At 37.7% G+C, this 20,786-nt stretch overlaps 2 long non-coding RNA genes across 2 annotated transcripts; both read right to left on the bottom strand.

Annotated features, from left to right (window-relative positions):
* Nucleotides 1–1,297: 1,297 nt before the first annotated feature.
* Nucleotides 1,298–12,221, bottom strand: LOC126622421 (uncharacterized). The gene is made up of 2 exons (XR_007623447.1): nt 12,138–12,221; nt 1,298–1,382 (listed from the first exon to the last, which is right to left on the bottom strand). It is a non-coding gene; the product is annotated as an uncharacterized LOC126622421 (long non-coding RNA).
* LOC126622415 (uncharacterized) lies at nt 2,062–8,293 on the bottom strand. The gene is made up of 4 exons (XR_007623444.1): nt 7,995–8,293; nt 7,596–7,897; nt 7,423–7,507; nt 2,062–2,489 (listed from the first exon to the last, which is right to left on the bottom strand). It is a non-coding gene; the product is annotated as an uncharacterized LOC126622415 (long non-coding RNA).
* Nucleotides 12,222–20,786: the final 8,565 nt, after the last annotated feature.

Below are 20,786 nucleotides of genomic sequence, written 5' to 3' on the forward strand. Positions count from 1 at the left end.
ATAATTACTGATAAGTGAATTTTATATTATATATTTAACCCTATTCTTAGTATATTTTGGTTAATATTTTGGAAGAATTTTGATACTTTGAATTGTATTTTCAATATAGGACTTTCAACTTCCTCTAGAGCAAAACATGGACAAATGGACGAATTTTGGAGTAATTCCAGTTGGAGGACGTTCGTGAGTCACTTAGCTTGGTCGTATCAAAATTTGGGATTTGTCCATCAAGCGGTTATTTTCTGGCGATAAAATAAAGGAGCGATGCGCGGTGTTGGAAAATGACGTTTCAGGGCTTAAAGTGCGTTTTTGGAGCCCAAAATGACCTCGAATGGTTTCGTGGCCTTCTGGAGATGTGTTCGGAAGGTCCTTATCTTTAAAACAAGCTGTCTTGGGCTGGATTTGGAGGAGATATGAGGCTAAAACGTGGCTGGACAAGTATTTGGCAGATTCTCCTAGTTTAATTAGGGTTTTATCTTCTAAGATATTTTATTATTTTTCTTAGTTTCCTAGTTGGAATAAGAAACCTATGTCTTAGGGTTTGTGGGGGCTGAGGAAATATATGGCTTTGGCCGTCTACAATTTTTCTCTACGCTTATTATTATTCAACTTCAGAGACAAAGAACTTGGCTAGGGTTGTTGGAGATTTTATACTTTAAGGTGTTTTCATTCCTTTTCTTCTTAATAATATTTTCCATGATTTCAGTTATGAATATGCATAACAAATTCCTTTTGCTAGGGCGAAACCTTGAGCCTTAGCATGAATATGTAATTTTTATTTAATTGCTTATGATTGATTGCATGCGCACTTTGAATTATTGATCACTGTTTTAAACTATCTAATTATCTTGATGATTGGCCACCATTAGGATGTTTAGACAAGTAATTGGATGCAATTCGGTCGGAATATCACCGGAGGATTGAGTATTGCTTCTTGTGATTGATAATTGTAATTCCATCTAAGGCGAATATCACGTTCTTAGGGGTTGCATGGTTCTTCAAAAGGCTTTCATAAAACTTAATGAGTCTTGCATTTTCATATTTGATCTGAATATCACAGACGGATTGCTAGTTAGATATACGTTCTTGCTTGAATATCACGAGGAGAATATATATTAGGAAAACCTAACCTTCGAAGTAGCATGTGTAAATCGTAAGTAATTGGTAGAAATTCATAGGATTGCTAGGTGATGGTGGAACCCTAGTGCCTTTATAAATTGGTATTTAAAACTCTTTTCTTCAATTATTTTAGTTTTTGTTTAAAATTCGTTTTTTTTTATATTACCCATTCTTAAACTTTCTTTTCTCAAGTTTTAATTCTAAGTATTTAATTAGGAATTGTTTCTACACAAATTATCCAAATAGTCCTTGAGGAAAACGACCTTGCATGAGCATCTATACTACAATATCCTTGTATTCTTGCAAATATTTCATGTGATTTTGACCCTATTTGCATAGACGTTAAAAATCCTATCAAGAAATTGGCGCCGCTGCCGGGGACTATTTTAGATAATTTTTGTTTAAACTTTTTCTGATTTTTTTTATATTATTTTTCGTCAAAAAAAAAATCAATTTATTTTAACACTTTTGTGTTATTTCAGATTCTGTAAACTGCATGGTCCAGACCAGATCAGGACCTGCCCAGATTGCACAGTTTGATCCAGAACCCGAACGCACACTGCATAGACAGAGGAGAGAAAATAATTTGGTTTGGGACGGTGAACTGCAAGGCACATTTCTGCAAGAATTGTTTGCTGGTTTTGTAGACGATAAAATCACAATGGCGTTGCAATTGCCTGCTGCAGGCAGGCCACTCAGAGAGTCATTGGCTGCCCGAGCTAATGATGTTCCTAATTGTATTGTATATCCTGCCCAGGAAGATGGCGATTCATTTGAGATCAAGCACCATATGCTTGAAATTTTACCTACTTTTCGTGGGCTGCCTAACGAGGATGCGAATTTACATGTTGCAAAATTCATCGTGGGTTGCAAAAATATTTTGATCAGGGGTTTTTCTGCCGAGGCTATTAAGTTACGTCTTTTTCCTTTTACTTTGAAGGATAAGGCAGAAACTTGGTTATTCACTCTACCAGCTAATAGCATTACTACTTGGCAACAATTGCATACAAGATTCCTGAACAAATATTATCCGACATCCAAGACATTGAATTACAAGAGGGAGATTATGACATTCACTCAAAAGCCAAACGAAGAATTTCATGAAGAGTGGGAGAGATATACAGAGATGTATATAAAATGTCCACATGTTAATATTCATCCAGATACACAAATGAATATTTTCTTTGATGGGCTTAATCCTACATCCAAAAGCCATGTTAATGCCTCAGCTGGGGGTTCATTGTCAAATAAATTTGCAAGAGAAGCATTTGAATTATTTGATACAATAGCTACAGAATCTCAACAATGGGCAGCAGAACATTCACAGAAAAGGGGCATTTTTGAGTTATCAGCAGGTTCTCCTAATATGTCTGCACAAATGGAAAAAATGGAGAAGAAAATTGATGCCAAGTTTTATATTATTCTACAACAGATAGCAAATTCTACACAGCAGCAGCCACCTGCAACAACAATTTGCACTATCTGCAGCATGGCTACACACAACATATTGGGCTGTCCACATAAAGACTCTTACCCAGAGCTTGTGGAGCAACATGTTAATATGATGAACAGCTATCAAAGGCCTAGGAATGATGCATATGCAACTCATTACAATCCAGGATGGAGGGATCATCCTAATTTCAAATGGGGTGATAATCAGAATAATTCAAAACCATTCCAGCATGTACAAAAACCTTTTGTGCCATCAAAACCATCCTTGGAAGATCAACTTTCTAAACTGGCAGCTACAACACAAACATTCATGGAAGGCAGCAATCAAAGAATTCAAAATGTTAAAGCATCAATTAAAAGTTTGGAGCAACAATTTGGGCAGCTAGCTGCACAGATTTCAGACAGAGAAAAAGGCAAATTTCCTAGTCAAACAGTGCCTAATCCAAGAGGACATGAAGATTGCAATGTTGTTCGATTTTACGGTGTGGAAAAAGTTATGACAAACGTGCAAACTGTACTGAACAAAATCTGCCTACAATGCCAATTACTGCAGAATCTGAAATGCTAGCAGCAGAACCTGACAAATCTGCAGAAAAACAGAATCTACACAGTACAGAAACAGTCCCAAAACAGATTTCTCAGCGTGTTTATGACCCTCCACTGCCTTACCCTGAACGTGTAATTCCTAAAGCAAGAGATTAGCAACTCAAAGATTTTATGCAGACATTTTCCAAGGTTCAAATCAACATTTCATTGCTGGATGCAATCAAGAAAATACCAGCATATGCCAAATTTCTAAAAGAGGTTTGCAGCAGCAAAAAGAAGCTTGCAGATTTAGACAAAGTTGTTTTGACTGAACAGCACAGTGCAGTTTTGCTACACAAACTGCCACCTAAGAAAAAAGATCCAGGGAGTTTTAATATTTCTTGTACTATTGGAAATTCTAATTTTAAAAGTGCTTTAATTGATTTGGGTGCGAGTATTAATTTGATGCCTTTTTCTGTTTTCCAGCGTTTGGGACAAGGAGATTTAAAGCCTACATCAATTATACTTCAACTAGCTGACCGTTCAATCACTTATCCAATAGGTGTTATTGAAGATCTTATTATTAAGGTTGATAATCTTTATCTACCGGTGGATTTTGTGGTTTTAGACATGGATGAAGACCTTCAAACACCTATCATTTTGGGGAGGCCGTTTATGGCAACAGCTAGAACTTTAATTGATGTGGAAGTTGGAACGCTAACTTTACGAGTTCAAGACCAATATGTGGTATTTAATTTGTTTGAGGCAGCAAAACGTCCTGCTGAACAACAAGATTGTATGCGCATTGATGTGTTAGACAGTATGGTTCAAGATAGTTTTTATGCCAGCTCAAATACAGATCAGTTGCTGCACGTTTTACAAGGGGAAATTGGAACAGATTCTGAAGATGAAGGTGTTCTTGAGTAAATTCACGCATTGGATAGTCTGCCCACACAGTTGCCAAGGTTTAGAAATGTTTACGAGAGCTTAGGGGAGCCAAAACAGCCCCTTAAGCATTCCAGACAGCAGCCCCCAAAATTGGAGCCGAAGCCCTTACCAGAACATTTAAAATATGCACATTTAGGGGCTGCAGAAACGCTGCCAGTTATAGTTGCAGCTGATTTAACTCCCACAGAGGAAGATTAATTGCTTCGTGTTTTGAGGAAATATCAAGATGCACTAGGATGGACAATTGCCGACATCTAGGGTATTAGCCCAGCAATCTGTATGCACATAATTTTAATGGAAGACGACGTGAAGCCAACAGTTGATGCTCAACGCCATCTTAACCCAATTATGAAAGAGGTGGTCAGAACAGAGGTTATGAAATTACTTGATGCAGGTATGATTTATCCTATTTCAGACAGTAAATGGGTGAGTCCTACGCAGGTTGTTCCTAAATGTACTGGCATGACAGTAGTTAAAAATGACAACAATGAGCTTATTCCTACGCGCTTAACTACAGGCTGGCGTATGTGTGTGGATTATAGGAAGCCAAATGCAGGTACACGAAAATACCATTTTCCTCTACCGTTTACTGACCAAATGTTAGAAAGATTGGCTGGCAGGGCTTTTTATTGTTTCTTGGATGGCTATTCTGGGTACAATCAGATTCCAATTGCACCAGAGGATCAAGAGAAGATAACATTTACATGCCCATTTGGGACATTTGCCTATCGGAGGATGCCATTTGGATTATGCAATGCACTCGCCACTTTTTAGCGTTGTATGATGAGTATCTTTTCTGGCTTGGTTGAAAGAATTGTGGAAGTTTTTATGGATGATTTTTCTGTGTTTGGAGATTCATTTGATCAGTGCCTACATAATTTGTCATTAGTTCTTGAGAGATGTCAAGAAACAAATTTAGTGCTGAATTGGGAAAAATGTCATTTTATGGTGAAACAGGGAATTGTTTTGAGTCATTCAATTTCTAGCAAAGGCATTGAAGTTGACAAAGCTAAAATTGATGTGATTGCAAGGTTGCCACCCCCTACATCAGTAAAAGGTGTTAAATCGTTTTTGGGACATGCAGGATTTTATCGTCGGTTCATCAAGGATTTCTCCAAGATCAGCCGACCTTTGTGCAATTTATTGGCTAAAGATGCACCATGTAATTTCGATGAGGCTTGCTTAGAAGCGTTCAACAAGTTGAAATCACTCCTAACTTCGGCACCCATCATTGCTGCACCAGATTGGGGTCTACCATTTGAATTAATGTGTGATGCTTCAGATTATGTTGTTGGGGCAGTTTTAGGACAGCGGAAAGACAAGCTTCCCCATGTCATTTATTATGCAAGTCGTACACTCAATGATGCACAGCTTAACTATGCTACCACAGAGAAAGAATTGTTGGCAGTTGTGTTTACCTTAGAGAAGTTTCGGTCTTATTTGGTTGGGGCTAAGATAATTGTTTATACTGATCATGCTGCATTAAAATACTTGTTGTCTAAGAAGGATGCAAAGCCTAGGTTGATTCGTTGGGTTCTTTTACTTCAAGAATTTGACCTCGAGATTAAAGACAAGAAGGGTAGTGAAAATGTGGTGGCTGACCATTTATCCAGATTAATTATTCCAGTAGCTAAGGAGGTAGATTCTCTACCATTGAGTGAGAGTTTTCCAGATGAGCAGCTCTTTGCTGCCCAAATTCATACACCCTGGTTTGCTGATCTTGTTAATTATTTGGCTACGGGTGTTGTGCATACCGATTTTTCATTTCAGCAGAAAAAGAAGTTTTTGTCTGATGTCAAGCATTATTTCTAGGATGAACCATACTTATATAAGTACTGTCCCGACTAGATTATTCACAGGTGCATTCCTGAGGTTGAACAAGACAGTGTTTTGCGTTTTGCTTTTTGCTCATCAGTATGCATGTGGGGGACATTTTGGACAGAAAAGGACATCAGAGAAAATTCTGCAAAGTGGGTTGTTTTGGCCTACATTATTTAAAGATGCAAATAATTGGTGCAGAGCTTGTGACAGGTGTCAAAGAGTCGGCAACCAATCCAAGAGGAATGAGATGCCCCAGCAAAGTATTCTAATTGTTGAGTTATTTGATGTTTGGGGTATTGATTTCATGGGACCATTCCCATCATCTCACGGGAATCAGTACATTTTAGTTGCTATGGAATATGTTTCTAAATGGGTCGAGGCCATTGCAACACCAACTAATCAAGGATCAGTGGTACTGAAATTCCTCCAGGGGGTTATATTTCCACGTTTTGGAATTCCACGTGTGATTCTTAGTGATGGGGGGAAGCATTTTATTAATAAACCGTTTGATGCTTTATTAGCAAAGTATGGGATTACTCATCGCGTGGCCACACCTTATCATCCACAGACCTCTGGTCAAGTGGAAGTTTCAAACAGAGAATTAAAGCGGATTTTGGAGAAAACAGTTGGCTCTACACGTAAGGATTGGAGTTTAAAATTAAATGACACGCTGTGGGCTTACAGGACAGCTTTTAAAACCCCAATTGGGATGTCGCCATTTAGACTTGTGTATGGGAAAGCATGTCATTTACCTATGGAACTAGAGCACAAGGCGTTTTGGGCCATTAAGGAGCTAAATTTTGCATATGATTCAGCTGGGGAGAAGCGTAAGTTGGAGCTCAATGAGCTCTATGAGATTCGTAATGATGCATATGAAAGTTCAAAAATCTACAAAGACAAGACTAAGGCATTTCATGACAGTAAAATCCTTCGCAAGGAATTTTACACAGGGCAAAAGATGTTGTTTTTCAATTCCAGATTAAAGTTGTTTCCTGGCAAACTTAAGTCACGTTGGACAGGGCCATATGTGGTCACTAAAGTTTATTCGCATAGGGCTGTGGAGATAAAAAATGAGGTCACAGGTCATGAATTCAAGGTCAATGGTCACAGGCTCAAACCATACTTGGAATCACCCTATAACACAGCACGCGAGTCATTAACTATGAGGGATCCAGTGACTTAGCCACCAGATTTCTGCAACGTCTAGCTAAATAAAGCGCTTATTGGGAGGCAACCCAACTTTCTAACTTTTTCTTTACTTTGTTTCATTTTTCTTTCATTACTTTCAATTTCTAGATGCATTTAAATTCCTAGACTGTATTTCATGTTCTTTAAAATAAAAAAGAACAAAAAAAACAAAACAAAACATTCTTTGCTTTTACTTGTTTTATTTTACCGATAGTATCTTCTACATTTTTATCTCTGATTTCAACACCTAATTTTTATGCAGCCAGCAAACAAGATAAACAAAACATAATGCACATAGAGAACATTTTAGACGGAATCATACATCCAGTAGCAGATATGTCATATACAAGCAGGGATGTGATGTTATACCTCTCTATTTTGCTAAGCGGCCATTCTTCAGCGTAAGCTAATGGTTTTGTCATCACGTTTCCTTTGCCGATCTGGGGTATTTTCCCTGCAACAGAACAATCAAGTGTATGAGTTCCAGTGGAAATAGGTGTATCAATTTGGGGGTCATCATTGGTGGAGAACAAAATTTTTACCTCTGCATGCCTTAGGTCCGAAATGTCGTCTCTGTTGCCGTGTCTTTGCTCCTATCCAGCATCTAGCTCAAGCACTTTTGCACACCAACGAGACACATAGCTTATACATTTGCATGGTGGAGTTATAGGCGACATGGAAATCACCACACTACGATAGTTGGTGTGAAGATGTGTACCTCTGTGGGATGATTGGAGCTGCACTGTGCATCATTTCTATGGCAGACACTAACTGGTTTCGGATTTTGCTGACAATCCGAATGCGTGGTGTACATCGGCTCAGATCTGCAAGTTTGGAGGACTTCCTACGGATAAACACATATGCATGTGTTAGATCTTGTTTCCTTTCACCCAAATACATCAAGCTAACACGGAAGTAACACAAATTGGGAGGATTTTTACCTTCCGCATCGTCACTTTTCAGCTTACTCTACCACGGCTCGGGACTCACAGAGGTTTGTTTGTTGTGGTTCTGGAAGGCTACGGAGACACCTCTTTGAGATGATGCAAGAGCTGCTGTGACATGGAGGTTTGACTTACTGGTTGGGTTACGAGTTTTGAACATGGCAAGCGCTCCGTGAGTCTCTTCAAATTTCCTAGAGTGGGAGACGGAAATTTTTCTTTTCATTTTGGAGAGAAATGGGTTCTGAACTTCTGAGAGATAAGAGAGAGAGATCTGTTATGGAGGTGCAGCTTGCGAGACATAATGCGGTCTAGGGGTTCTAAATGTCATCTGACATAACAATGGGTGACTGTAACACATTCCAGCGTCTCTATTGGAATCCAAAGGAGTTTCTTACACGGATGTATGACACGTGTTTTCATCGTGTGGCCCTGTGTCTCTGTCCGAGAGGGTTATTTTAAACTGGGAAAATACAGTGCCGTTTGGCTCTCGATTTGGTAAAAAGAAAAGAGCCGTTTGGGCTCATTTCCTGACAATGACTGTGAGGACTGCTCGTGATTTTTTTTCTTCAGACATGGGAACTAGCATAATCCCACTTTCCAATGCACATGCCAACTGCATGCCATTCCAATTTCAAATCGGCATCCAATGTTCCTTTCGGTTTCTTTGGTTTGTAGGCTGGGTTATAATCCAAAGGGTCATCACGAGGCTATGTGCATCATTTTGTCACGGCCCAATGTTTCTTATGTCAGGTGATTTTTTATTTGTTATTTGTCCTTTTTGTTATTTTTTTTGTTCTCTTATTTATTTCATTTTTTTTAATTTCTTTGTTTCATTTCTATTTTCCTTTCTCTTTTATTTCTTTGGTCTAGACTTTTGTTTTTATCTTTTCTAGTTTTGCTTTTCGTTTTTTTTTAGTTTATATTTATTTTCCACACCTTGAGGACAAAGTGTGAAATAAGTTTGGGGGTGGGAAAGTAGTAAAAATTTAGGGTTTTTATTTTGTGTCAGTTAAATTTTTTCGTTTTTAAGCTAATATCCATAGATTATTTTAAACATTAGAACAAATGGACATGGTAAAGATTAATCCCACAGTAGAGTCTTTTCTATTTATCGTTACTTAAACACCAATTCACGAATTATACTTTGACAATTGCACATCACACCAACATGGTTTGTGGGGAGTGAGATTGAAACACTTGCTTTTTGTCCAAGTGTATTTTTATTTTTGTTCTAAATAAAGTAAAGTTAGTATGTGTTATAAAGTAATAATTGTCTCACCCGAGGTTCTGCCTAGTAACCGGGCCAGTCCTGCCTAATCAGCAGTGATTCTCGTGTCAAACGGTAGAGTTTTGGCATGAGGCAGGGTGGTTAGTTGGTTTCGTAGCCTTTTCAGCTCGGGTTAATAAGTCCTTAGGGGCCCGTTTGTTTGGCCTCATTAAATGGGACTGGACTGGACTGGATTACAGTCCCATGTTTGATAGGTGCTGGGACTAAGTTAAGTGGGACTAAAGGGGACTCGCACGGACTATCTCTTTCACTAGGAGCTCTTAGCCAATCCCCCCAAAAACCATGGGATTGCTAAGACCATGCTGCGTCTCGTTCTCTCTCTGCGTCGCGTCTTCTCTCCTCTCATCTGCTCGCTTGCTGTTGCCTACACTCGCGAACTCTCCTCTCCCTGCTTGCTTCATCTGCTCGCTTCGCCGTTGCCTGCCTACACTCTCGAACTCTCCTCTCCCTACTTGCTTCGTCTGCTCACTTCGCTGTTGCCTACATCGCGAACCCAGGATCTTTTCGTCTGGGTTTCGTGATTCAAACATGGGATTTGCACTTCCAGTGAAGTTGGGTTTTGTGATTCAAACGAATTTGGGATTGAATTTGGGTTTTGTGATTTGAATATGGGTTTTTTCAATTCCAGCGAATATGGGTTTTTTTATTTGAGCGAATTTGTGAAGATGTGCAAAATATTGAGATGAAGCTGTGGTTGCAGATGCTCCACATGGGGATTATCAGAAGAACCTAATCGAGCAGACGATGATTCTGGGTTGTGAGGATAACATTTCAAGAAAAAATGGAGGACTTTGTCGGACACAGAAAGTGTTCCGGAAAATGGTAAAGGAAAAAGAAAAAAGAAAAAAAAGAAAAATATTATTTTACTTGTTAGTCCGACACTGGAACAAACGCTTCACTAAATTAATCCAGCTTAGTCTAGTCTAAGCCAGTCTAACTTAGTCCATGAGCTTAGTCCAGTCCGAGATAGTCCAGTACAACAAACGCCCCCTAGGGGTCTTCCACACCTAGTGCCCTAAAGCCCTAGTGGTTTGGGAGTCATTGACCTAAAGCTCGCTACATGGGTTGGATCGAAAGCTTAAGTGAATCGACATTGCACGACCACTACTGTTACTTCAAAAAAAACAAAAACAAAAAAAGAGAGAAAAAAAAAATATCTATGCGAAGTTAGTGTGTGAAGTATGAATAAAGGGATGAGAGAAAAGAGTTTTGGTCGAGTCTCTTTAACTATGTTGGTTCACTTTACACCAAATGAAGTTTGTGAATTCTTTTCTAATTGATTCTAAATGGCTTAGATTTTGTGGTGGTATTGGTTGGAACATTTGAAAAGATGTTCTGATTTTTTAACATTTTCTATGGATTGCAACTTGAAAGTGAGAATTTTGTTTTAGTTAAGTGTCCAGTTTGTTTGTTTTTATTTTTATTTTCTAGTTTTATTTTGCTTGAGGACAAGCAAAAAGCTAAGTTTGGGGGTATTTTGATAAGTGAATTTTATATTATATATTTAATCCTATTCTTAGTATATTTTGGTTAATATTTTGGAAGAATTTTGATACTTTGAATTGTATTTTCAATATAGGACTTTCAACTTCCTCTGGAGCAAAACATGGACAAATGAACGAATTTTGGAGTAATTCCAGTTGGAGGATGTTCGTGAGTCACTTAGCTTGGTCGTATCAAAATTTGGGATTTTTCCATCAAGCGGTTATTTTCTGGCGATAAAATAAAGGAGTGATGCGCGGTGTTAGAAAATGACGTTTATGGGCTTAAAGTGCGTTTTTTGAGCCCAAAATGACCTCGGATGGTTTCATGGCCTTCTGGAGATGTGTTCAGAAGGTCCTTATCTTTAAAACAAGCTGTCTTGGGCCGGATTTGGAGGAGATATAAGGCTAAAACGTGGCTGGACAAGTATTTGGCAGATTCTCCTAGTTTAATTAGGGTTTTATCTTCTAAGATATTTTATTATTTTTCTTAGTTTCCTAGTTGGAATAAGAAACCTATGTCTTAGGGTTTGTGGGGGCTGAGCAAATATATGTCTTTGGCCGTCTACAATTTTTCTCTACGCTTATTATTATTCAACTTCAGAGACAAAGAACTTGGCTAGGGTTGTTGGAGATTTTATACTTTAAGGTGTTTTCATTCCTTTTCTTCTTAATAATATTTTCCATGATTTCAGTTATGAATATGCATAACTAATTTCTTTTGCTAGGGCGAAACCTTGAGCCTTAGCATGAATATGTAATTTTTATTTAATTGCTTATGATTGATTGCATGCGCACTTTGAATTATTGCTCACTGTTTTAAACTATCTAATTATCTTGATGATTGGCCACCATTAGGATGTTTAGACAAGTAATTGGATGCAATTCGGTCGGAATATCACCGGAGGATTGAGTATTGCTTCTTGTGATTGATAATTGTAATTTCATCTAAGGCGAATATCACGTTCTTAGGGGTTGCATGGTTCTTCAAAAGGTTTTCATAAAACTTAATGAGTCTTGCATTTTCATATTTGATCTGAATATCACAGACGGATTGCATGTTAGATATACGTTCTTACTTGAATATCACGAGGAGAATATATATTAGGAAAACCTAACCTTCGAAGTAGCATGTGTAAATCGTAAGTAATTGGTAGAAATTCTTAGGATTGCTAGGTGATGGTGAAACCCTAGTGCCTTTATAAATTGGTATTTAAAACTCTTTTCTTCAATTATTTTAGTTTTTTTTTTAAATTCGTTTTTTTTTATATTACCCATTCTCAAACTTTCTTTTCTCAAGTTTTAATTCTAAGTATTTAATTAGGAATTGTTTCTACACAAATTATCCAAATAGTCCTTGAGAAAAACGACCTTGCATGAGCATCTATACTACAATATCCTTGTATTCTTGCAAGTATTTCATGTGATTTTGACCCTATTTGCATAGACGTTCAAAATCCTATCAATTACCAAGGCGATGATCGTGATAGGCTGATTGGTTGTTTTGTTTTGTTCTTTCATAAATGCTACTCTTACCACCTAGTTATACCATCTCTCTAATAGAGATAGAACCCACATGTGTTGGCAGACCTTAACTCTATTAGAGAGATAATATAAGTGATGTTACAAATAGGTAGTAAGTGTAGTATTTCTCTTGTTCTTTTGATTAGGCTAAACGTTAACTATTCTATTTAAAGTATTAAAAAACATATAATTTTTAAGATGGCGTATCAAATTTAGACTCTTCAAACCAACAAGAGTCAAATTAAAAAAATAATGTCATGACTAATCTATAAGCTACCACACTAACGAATGAATCTAAGAATATGATAGAGTCTAATGCAACAACGCCCCGTGGTGGAATTAGTGGTTGCTTTTACTAACAAAGTAAGAGCTACTTTTGGGTTAATGGGGAACCACAGCATTACCTAATTATACGAATACCAAAAGTGATTTTGAGAAGGGAATTAGATGCAATGAATGTAGACACTTATGATCGAACTGAGATATAGAGTTTGGTTCAAGTGCTAATAATTAAACAAGCAAACAAGATTATTTTACATCATGCCAAAATGTATTGGGTCGAATGATGAGTTTCATTCAATTTATGTTGGTGGCAAAGTTCTTCGTGATGTACTCAAACACAAGATGAGTGCTCGTGTTTAAATAATTTTATTGTAATTAGTTGAACTCCACTATAAATGGTGACGATTTGATTGATATATGTACAACTCTATGAGACTCGTAGAACTAAATCAAAAGAGAATGTTCGTGAAAGCTTTCACAACAACGTCATCAATATAACACAAAATTAAAAAAAACAAAATTTATGGATTATTTCATTTTTCTTATTAGTTTCCTCTATTTTTTGACGTTTTTGAAGTGTATTGGCTTATATACTGTAGCCGTTTCCACACCAAAGGTGGAGACCAAACAAAAGGTGGAGACCAAACAAAAAACCTACGTCAAAAGAAAAAAGCCCAACCAAAGGTGGAGACCAAACAAAAAACCTAGAACTCTACTGTAGCCGTTTCCACACCAGAAAATCCCGTCCAGCCCCAGCTGGACAAAAAGAGAAAGAACATAGCAGAAAAACACAAAGGCAAAAGTAGAGCGAAAAGAGAAAGGACTGACACTCACCCCCAGCCGGAGCCAGGGTCGGCGACAACGAGTCAATTTTTTTAACTACTCACACAAGACGGTAAGAAAGGCTCTCAAGCAGAGAGAAAGGAAAAAGGCAACCCACGCCAAAAATGGGTTTGAACCCAAACTCACAGGTTTCTCAATTAGCCTAGACAAATTTTCCTGAGTGTGTTAGACTAAAAATAAAAAGTAGTTTAGATTTTAAACCTACAAAAACAGTTGTGTACCTTAAAATAAGAGAATGATGACATAGGTTTTTTATCGTACGCTACCCACAAACAACAGCAAAAAATCAACAACACTCTCAAGTATGGATTTCTGCACATCCTCACATGAAAATTAGAGTTTTATTTTGGTATATATATATATATATGTATATATATATTTCTTCCATTGAAAATACTTGTATCATAAGAAGACTATATTTTTTAAAATAAATATAATTTTGAAAGAGGTAGATTACAAGTAAACTACATGTAGCTAAAAAACAATTGACCTGTGATATAAGTAAACTATCGACAAAACAACATGTGATATAGATATATGAATATAAGTAATCTACCATATAGTAATGTAAAATTTAAAAAAAAAGGTGATATAGGGGTCGAAGGTATTTAATTCCCAGTATCGATCCTATGATTTAAGAAACTATATTCCATTAAATTCACAATTTTATCACAAACTTAACAAAAAAATAATAAGTCAAACCTAACAATAACTCGCAGAATTAAATTTTATATTGAATTTATCATATTTATTTATCAATCTAGTATTCAGTTGATCACTGAACATTAAAGAAATTTAGGCTAGGAAACTCTCCAGCTGGAATAATCAAATTTGGGATGATTGGGGAAACCACGACAACAAAATAATAGTAGAAACTTTTAGCAAGATAGAGGTTTATGGTAATAGGGAAGATCTCTGTTCTGTTTATCTAGTCAAAGAAACTGTCCAGATTCAAGATGGCTGTGTCTTTATTAAACAATTGGATGGACTAAAATGAAGTTCAAAAGCAATAGGTGGTTATGGGTAGCGCTTAAAGTAAGCTAAAGTATACTAAAGCCTTAAATATGATGATTATGATATTGAAAAGGTGCATCGAATTTTGATAAGGACATGCATTGGATTTATTTAAAGGAAATCTAATGAAAAGAACTTGAAAACTTTGAGTTTTAATGATAAGGACAAAATAAAGCGTAAAGTAAATAGTACCAGGATTGACTTTTTAGTGTAAAAATATGGTTTTTCGTTAAAGTGAACAGTACCGGGTGCTTTTTGTTAAAGTTCCCAATTTATTTAAGGGCTTATGACAAGGGACTGGCTACAATAAAGGCGTCCGGATAATTACAAATAAGGCTAAACATTCAAAATGGTTCTTGAAATTTATATAACTCATCACTTTGGTCCTTAACATTTCAAATCGATAAAAGTGGTCCCTGAGATTGTCCACCATCCATCGTTTTGGTCATTCCGTTAAAGACTCCGTTAAGTGTCCCAGAGCTTTTGGCGGAAAGTTTGGGCAATTTTTAAAGCTTCGTAACTCCATCGTTTCTTAATTAAATTCGACCCATAATATATCAAAATGAAGATAGGAAAGTGTAGAATAAGATTATACCTATTTAGAAGCCCAATGGCTGCTGGAGATAGCCGGAAAATAGCCTCAAAGTTGACTGGTCCGAAGGAAAACTGGAAAACTCGCCGGAAACTGGGTAAACTTTAAACGTTCATAACTTCTTCAATACTCAACGAAATCAAATGATTCATAAATGAAAATCATACTTCTCGATGAGATGAAGAGAATGGTACCCTTTTTTATGGCTAAATCCCTATGTTTTGGCCGGAAAATGGCTCTAAATTGGCTGTCTTGGTCTCGAGTTAGCCACTTTCGAGCAGTTTTCCAGCCAAACCACAGCGATTTAGCCATCTAAAAATGTATCATTCTCTTCATCTCATCAAGAAGTATGATTTTTGTTTTTTAATCACTTGATTTCATTGAGTATTGAAGAAGTTATGAACGTTTAAAGTTTACCTAGTTTCCGACGAGTTTTCCAGTTTTCCCTCGGACCAGTCAACTTTGAGGCTATTTTCTGGCTATCTCAGACAGTCATTGGGCTTCCAAATAGGTATAATTTTATTCTACACTTTCCTATCTCCATTTTGATATATTATGGGTCGAATTTGGTTAAGAAACGATTGAGTTACGAAGTTTTGAAAATTTCCCAAACTTCCGGCCAAGAGCTCCGGGACACTTAACAGAGTTTTTAACGGAACGACCAAAATGATGGATGGTAGACAATCTCAGGGACCAGTTTTATCGATTTGAAATGTTAGGGACTAAAGCGATGAGTTATGCAAATTTCAAAGACCATTTTGGCTATTTAGCCTTACAAATAATTACCCACATCCGTTAACAACTACGCCGGGGTACTCTACATACCACGCGGTAACGAGGGTTAATCCCGTTATTAGTACTCATGAAAGGGTTGAGCAACCACTTCATTGTTGATTCCATGCTTCCTCAAATTGTTTTGTTTTGCAATATTTTGAAAGGTTTTAATTGGTACTGGCCTAACAATTCTCTCATAAGTTATTAAAAATTTAAATTTCTATGTTTAATATTGTGCCAAATTTTAGCTTGGCTGATATGATTCGATGGACTCCTTTGTTGTCTAGCATATACTCTACTGCTTCTGCTTGGGATAAGTTTTGGCAATCTAAGCCTAAGGCAGGTTGGTCTAAGCTTGCTTGGTATAATAAAAATATTCCCATGATGAGCTTCATTCTTTGGTTGGCCGTTGAATGGAAGCTTTCGACTATGGATGGGATTTTAAATTTTGCTATGTCGGCTCCAATAACTTGTTTCCTCTGCTCTAGTGCTATGGAGTCTCATTGCCACCTCTTCTTTGAGTGACCTTCTACTGATGGTATTTGTTTTTCAGTGTTGTTCAAGTGCAGTGTCCCTTGGCTAAGGCTTCTTTGGCCTATTTTTGTCATGTGGTTACTAGTCATTGGAAACGAAAAGTTCTACCGTCGATAGTGTTGAAGTTATGTCATGCTGCTATTGTGTATTGTGTTTGGAGGGAGCGAAACAACCGTAGATTCAAGAACTTATGTCAACCCGCTGTGGTGGTTCTTAACTCAATTAAGTCCACATTTGAACTTTCTGTTCAGTTCTTTGAAATTGCCCATTCCGCTGTTAATGGGTCTATTTTACGGGAATGCAATATACATAAGAGTAGTTAGTGCTTGTTGTTGCTACTTTGATGTGGAGTTGTTGTCTCAGCTGTCTATTTTTCTTGTGGTTGCAGCTCTTCGCAGCTTGTTTGTTTTTTAAAGCAACTTTGTGCTGCTTGTTTATTTTCAGTAACGTTTGTTTTCTCCTTTCCTCATCAATATATTTTATTTATTAAAACAAAAAAACAAAAAAAACCACTTCCAGTCCCTTAACTCCAAAAGAGGCATAAGCCGTGGTCAGCCTCTGCTTCGAATAAGGAAGATCAATCTTCTTCGAGAGTAGAGAATATGTTAAGCATAAACACAAATATCTTTTGAACATTGTTTGACCACGATTTATAATACGTCATGTACGGCTGAGATTCAACCTGCAAAACAATAGAAAAATCAAAGATCGTAGAAGGTAATGATGTGGTGTCGACTCTTTTTCTTTTGTTACGTGTTCAGACCCTTGAATTGCTTTCAAATCGGTGGACTGGAAAAGGAGTTTCAGATGGTTAATCAGTACAAAGCTAGTACTCAGTTAAGTCAGTACAAAGCTAGTACTTCTGAAAGTAGTAAGCTTTGAGCAGTATGTGGGGATTATTCCATACCGTTATTTGGTGAATATACAAACATTTGAAGGGCTGATCAATGAGCCCTTGTGATTTATAAACCCTATTGTCTGTGTAACTCCAAATCAAGGAAGAGATAACGATTTTTCTATGCCTGTATTGGGGTTTTAGTTACTTGGAATGCAATCTAAGTCTCATTTCCAAATAGTCCAGGAGGTAAAGGTTAATCCAAACTCAGATACAATGCATAGCTTGCGGCCAAGTAAAGCCCTTTAAGTAGATCATTTCACACTAAAACCACAGTCGAATCATATCTAGACTCCCCAGACTTGGGAACCCCAGTATGTTAGAAACTTGCCTACGTCTTCATTTGGGGGAGTTTCTAGATTTCCTAACATTTTTCACATCCGGATTGCCAAACGGCAACATCTTAAAAATCGCGGTCCTAATACTATTCCTAATTGTTACAATAGTAGCAAATTTCTTCTATCTTTAGGCTTGAAAAAATTGTACATATAAAACATATAAACACCTTTGATCAAGGACACACATGCCCACAGGGTAGGGTGGGGTGGGGTGTTGAGGGGTGGTGGGGGGAGGGGTTGGCTAGTAGATTTCCGATGTCTAAGTTAGTTTCTCCGGTAAAAAAGAGTTTAGGACTTAACTGCGTAGCAAAAACTTACCAGAGATTGGAGGAGATGGAGCATTTATAAGAGCTAGGCTGATCACACATGTAGGGTTTGCTCTGATATGTGTCGGCATCTTATTGGCTAAGATGAGTCATTCGTAAGATGGATGAGGAAAAATTTATCCCAGAGATATTAATAAAAAAACATATTGGGATTATCTTGGAAGTATCCTTCATTGGATATGATTGGGATTCTTTGCTTGATTTAGATAATCTTCAATTAGAAGAGTATTAAAGATAGGATTTAGTAATAAATCAAATATTTAATGCTTTTGACTTTCTCCTTATTGTTATGGGTAGGAGAGCTTGATGAGATTGTAATCAGTTGCTCAGGTCTTTAGGGATGCTGAACTGCACATGGATTAAATGTGGGTTTCACTAAATTAATGAAGGCATTCTTATCTTCTTCGGAAAAAAGTTCATGTGTCAGCTCTATGAATTTTTGGATTATTTTTTGCTCCACAAATGCCCCACACCTGCTGTAGTGCACATAGAAAAGGGCAGAAGGTTTAAAAGTCCTAAGTGGATAAGCCAAAAGTTATTTCTTGATTCATCATAGACTTTGAGCTTTGACTTAGAGTTAAAGTCTTCTAGGAAAGGAAACCATCTATCTCTAGAATTTATTTAAGTCTACCTTAAGTAGAGGGTTGTTGATGCACAAAACCGGAGGTCTTGGAACAACGTTAATCCGACTGTGAATCTGCATGAAATGTAAATAACACAAGATATATCGTGGTTCACCCCAAGGTTTGGGCTACGTCCACACTGATTATGTATTTATCTGAGAGGTGAGGCAGAGAACCTCTGAATATGAGAGGGGACGTGAAAGGGGTGAGAAGGCTTCAAAAATGGCCTCCTTCAATTATGAGGGTGAGGGGTCCTTTTATAGAACAATGACTCCTCACTTATTACATATTTTCCCCTTCCTTTATTACATAATTACATTTAAGTCCCCCGAGTATTTATACGAGTTCTAAATACGAGGCCCTAAATATGGTATAAACAGTAGTCCCCCAAGTCTTCAGTCAAGAGAGTCTTTTGGCTAGAAACTTGAAATTCAGTCCATGTGTGGGCCGAAGTAACTAGATGTTGTCTTGAACTGATGCTCGATATAAGGCGGTGCTCAATCTAAAATGATGCTCAACTAGAAGTAGCACACACTGTGAGGCTACTCGGCTTGTGGCTTATGTTGCCTTGGTTGGCTCGGCTTGTGGCGTTTGAATGTGAGGGAGTCCCTTTTATAGAATAAGGGTTCACTCCCCAATACATGGATGATGGGCTAGATTTTATGCTTTCTAATGATGGTGAGGGAGTCCTTTTTATAAAATAAGGGCTCGCTCCTCAGTACATGAATAATGGGTTATGAGTGATACTCGTGGAGAGGCGGTTGCTCAGCTAGCGGCGATGCTCTCTAACGAAGGTGAGGGAGTCCCTTTTATAGAATAAGGGCTCGCTCCTCAATACATAAATATGGGTTAGAGTTTATACTCGTGGCGAGACGGTTGCTCAGTAGGCGGCGATGCTCTCTAATGATGGTGAGGAAGTCCCTTTTATAGAATAAGGGATTGCTCCTCAATACATGAATGATGGGCTAGAGTCCCCCAAGTATTTTTTATGAGGCCCAATATATGGTGTATAGTGTAGTCCCCTAAGTCTTCGATCAATAGAGTCTATTGGCTGAAGACTTCAAATTGAATCCATGTATGGGCGGAAGTGGCGGTTGTTTGAATGCGGTATTTGTATACCCTGCACTGAAGCTTTGTAAGTGAAACTTTGAAGCTGGAGCTCTGTAAATGAAGCTTTTGAAGCTAGAGCTTTTGTAAATGAAGCTTTTGAAGCTGTAGCTCTGTAAATGAAGCTTTTGAAGCTGTAGCTCAGTAAATGAAGCTTTTGAAGCTGATTGACATGAGTGATGTTCATGAATGTTTATGTTGATTGACATGAGTGATGCTCATGAATGTTAACATGAGTGATGCTCATGAATGTTGACATGAATGATAGTCGTGAATGTTTATGTATGATTGTCATGAGTGATGTTCATGAATATTTATGTATGAATGACATGAGTAATGCTCATCCATAATTTGGAGTATTGGGCGAACTTTTAATCACCTTCATGCCACCAACCATGTGATGAAATGTACAACCCGTACTCTCCTTCATGCCACCAACCAGGTGATGAAATGTACAACCTGTACTCTAATATCATTTGACAACTTGCCACTCATGCCACCAACCAGGTGAAGAAAGAACTCATCTTCATGCCACCAACCAGGTGATGAAATGTACAACCCGTACTCTCCTTCATGCCACCAACCAGGTGAAGAAGGAACTCATCTTCGTGCCACCAACCAGGTGATGAAATGTACAACCCGTACTCTCCTTCATGCCACCAACCAGGTGATGAAATGTACAACCCGTACTCTAATATCATTTGACAACTTGCCACTCATGCCACCAACCAAATGAAGAAGGAACTCATCTTCGTGCCACTAACCAGGTGATAAAATGTAAAACCCGTACTCTTCTTCATGCCACCAACCAGGTGATGAAATGTACAACCTGTACTCTAATATCATTTGGCAACTTTCCACTCATGCCACCAACCAGGTGAAGAAAGAACTCATCTTCGTACCACCAACCAAGTGATGAAAGCAACTCACCCTTCATTCCACCTACCAGAAGACGGGTGGTACAACTTGTACATGTGAACTCCTAGCATTCACAAATAATCAAAAACCCTCAAGCTTGACAACTCAACTAGGGGAACACTTATGCCCAACAAGAGTTATAGTCGCCAACAAAGTCTTATTGCAAGCCAACAACAACTTCAGTGCATGGCATACGAAGATCAAGCTATTCATCCCTTTTACATTTGCTTCAGACATTTCCCCTCTGTAA

This window comes from Malus sylvestris, chromosome 1 (assembly GCF_916048215.2).
Source record: "Malus sylvestris chromosome 1, drMalSylv7.2, whole genome shotgun sequence".
In the NCBI taxonomy this organism is placed as follows: Eukaryota; Viridiplantae; Streptophyta; class Magnoliopsida; order Rosales; family Rosaceae; genus Malus; species Malus sylvestris.